The sequence below is a fragment of the Salmo salar genome, chromosome 01 (assembly GCF_965601325.2).
Source record: "Salmo salar chromosome 01, fSalSal1, whole genome shotgun sequence".
NCBI classification, from domain to species: domain Eukaryota; kingdom Metazoa; phylum Chordata; class Actinopteri; order Salmoniformes; family Salmonidae; genus Salmo; species Salmo salar.
In genome coordinates, this window is record NC_138291.1 from 145,035,262 (window position 1) to 145,038,865 (window position 3,604).

Here is a 3,604-nt window from a genome sequence, read left to right on the forward strand (position 1 = left end):
TCTTTGCACTAACTTCTCTTTCTGTCCTTTCTCCTCGGTTTGTTTTCCTGGCCTGAATGAAATTATCCACACACTGAAACAGGCAGAGCAGCGCAGAGTCTGATGCAAGACAGATCAAGTGGGATTTTAGAAACCATTATGTTAATATCATACCCCCAAGACATGCTCATCTCTCCCCATTTCAATAACGGGAGGTTAGCATTTTTGGGGGGAGATATATTTGTCCGTTTAACTTTCTCACTTTTATAGCCGATTCTTTCAGGGCTATCTGTAATCATGGTAGCATCTACATTAATGTAGAAGTGTTGAGAAACATTCTATTCTTACAATAAAAGTGACTCCAAAACCACACAATATATTATTTACCATTCATTTCAATTGGACACAGAATGATCTGAAACACAACCAAAACAAACAGCAAATGCATCTAACATATGTAAAGTCACAAACTTGATGTAATCATTGTGTTAGGAATATGGGACCAAATACAAAACGTTTGCCTACTTTAATACATTTAAGTGAATTTGTCTCAATACTTTTGGTCCCCTAAAATGGGGACCAATGTACAAAAAGTGCTGTAATTTCTAAACAATTCACCCAATATGGATGAAAATGCCCTCAAAATAAAGGTGGCGGTCAGCACTTTAACATATTGTGTCATTTCAATCCAAAGTGCTGGAATACAGAGCCAAAATTACAGAGGGCACTAAAATGATACAACGGTATTATCAAACATTTGTTGGATAATACCACAGAATCTGAAATTGTCATTAAACAAGACAATCAGAATTCAAAAACCAATAACTAGTCTCAGTGAAATCATAAGATCTTTTGTTCCGACAACAGAGACATTCAGTATCATAGTTTAGGGGGGGGGGGGACATCAAAAGCATAGAGTAGAGGTTTTCATTACCATGGTGGGCCCATAAAAAGGGCATTTTCTGCTCCTGGCTTCCTGTCCAGACAGAGGCTGCATCTCCTGTGGTTCTGGTTGGGACTGTTCTCATCAGACAGACTGGGAAGGGATGGGGGTCAGAGGGGCTGTGTCTGGCAGCCAGACAGACACAGGGAACCAGTGGGTGGATGAGGGGATGAAGGTGGACTAAGGGGACTTTGTAGATTAGATGGAGTGAGATGAAAGGATAAAAGTGGAAGGATGAGAGTTCAAGGAGGACGAAGTGGATTTGGGTAGTCTGATGGGAACTTGTTTTTTTGGGGACATGTTACTTACCACATACTTTTGTATACTATATATACAAAAGTATGTGGATGCCCCTTCAAAGTAGTGGATTCAGCTATTTTAGCCAAACCTGTTGCTGACAGGTGTATAAAATTGAGCACACGGTCTTGCAATCTCCACTGACCAGTTGTGGAAAAAGTACCCAATTGTCAAACTTGAGTAAAAGTAAAGATACCTTAATAGAAAATGACTCAAGTAAAAGTGAAAGTCACCCAGTAAAATACTAAATGTCTAAAAGTATTTGGTTTAAAATGAACTTAATTATTAATAGTAAATGACATTGCTAAAATATACTTAAGTATCAAAGTAAAAGTAAAAGCATAAATCATTTCAAATTCTTTATATAAAACAAACCAGATAGCACCATTTTCTTGTTTAATGTATGTATAGCCAGTGGCACACTCAAACACTCAGACATAATTTACAAAGGAAGCAGATCAGAGGCAATAGAGATGACCAATTATGTTTTTTTGTTAGTGTGTGAATTGGACCATTTTAAGCATTCAAAATGTAAAGAGTACTTTTGGGTGTCAGGGAAAATGTATGGAGTAAAAAGTACATTATTTTCTTTAGGAATGTAGTGAAGTAGAAGTAAAAGTTGTCAAAAATATGAATAGTAAAGTAAAGTCCAGATACCACAAAAAACGACTTATGTAGTACATTAAAGTACTTACTTAGAGTACTTACTTTACACCACTGCCATAGACAAACATTGGCAGTAGAATGACCTTACTCAAGAGCTCAGTGACTTTCAACGTGTCACTGTCATAGGATGCCACCTTTCCAACAAGTCAGTTTGTAATGTGTCTGCCCTGCTAGAGCTGCTCCAGTTAACTTTAAGTGCTGTTATTGTGAAGTGGAAACATCTAGGAGCAATAACGGCTCAGCCGCGAATTGGTAGGCCACACAAGCTTACAGAACAGGACGTGCTGAAGTGCGTAACGAGTAAAAATCGTCTGTCCTCGATTGCAACACTCACTACCGAGTTCCAAACTGCCTCTGGGAGCAACATCAGCACAAGAACTGTTCGTTGGGAGCTTCATGAAATGAGTCAGTTGCACACAAGCCTAAGATCACCATGCGCAATGCCAAATGTCTGCTGGAGTGGTGTAAAGCTCACCTCCATTGGACTCTGAAGCAGTGGAAACACATTTTCTGGAGTGATGAATCACCCTTCACCATCTGGATGCCAGGAGAATGCTACCTGCCCCAATGCATAGTGTTGTAGAAAATTCTAATCAAGTGAGAGAGACTTTGTAATTTCTTCAAACAATCAATCTTTATTATCGATTAAGGATTGCAATAATGGAGCTGGTCAATGAGCCACCTGTAGGTGATTCGTTGAGAGCCCAATGAGGAATCATGGGTCTTATATAGCTGACACTAACAATGCTTAGTCATGGCTGGTTCCACCCCTCCCCGGGCAGATCAGGGCATCATAAGTTACCTTGTCTTCTTCTTGTGGCTGTGTGTATCGGCTCATAGCGCACAAACAAGTGATAACGTTAGTTCCTTTCTGCTGAGAGAATTGTTAACAGTGCTCAAGCCAGACTCTGTTCACCTCATATTTCCACAGCTGTGCCCTTGAAAGATTATGAAAAGAACAGGATGGACCGAAGAACTGTGGTCACTCTCAGAGGCTCTTTGTCTTATGTGCCGTGTGACCAAGTTACTCAGAGACAGAAGATGATTTTGTAACAATACAGGTCTATTTTGTTCCTCAAGTTTATCTCTGTCCCAAGCCGCCCCATGTCCTTGACTATACGTCTAAACCAGCTGAAGGGAGCTAGAGTGGAACCATCCCTTTACAGAAACACAACATTAGTAGAATAGAAATGTCTTACTATTGTTAAGCATATAATTGTTAACTATTAATATTCAACAAATCAGGTAAATACGTCATTTTTCTCTCACATTCCCCTCTCAAGAAACTCAGTTTCTTCTATAAAAATGTAAGGGTACAAGCACTACATAATTATTGTGAAGCATGTATTTAAATAAACAAAATACATCCTTCTGGTGACTGATATTTCATCCATGGTAAACAACCTTCCTTTAGGTTGCTGAGTTTAATACCTTCTTTATCAAAACACAGTCAATCTGTAAAATAATAAAAACCATAAAATTAACATCACACACAAGCTTCATTACAGCAAATGGGACAATCATCCCACTGACAACGAGCACAGTGATAGGGCTCAGTGTGGTGGAAATGTCCATCTCTTTTAGAACCCTTCCTACACCAGTGACAGAGACCCCTCTTTGGGCACTTTGTACACACAGTGTGGAACATGAGCTCTACATCTGGGTCCTTATGCTCAGAATTGGCATCCTCATCATCAGAGATGTAGTCAGGAATAGGGA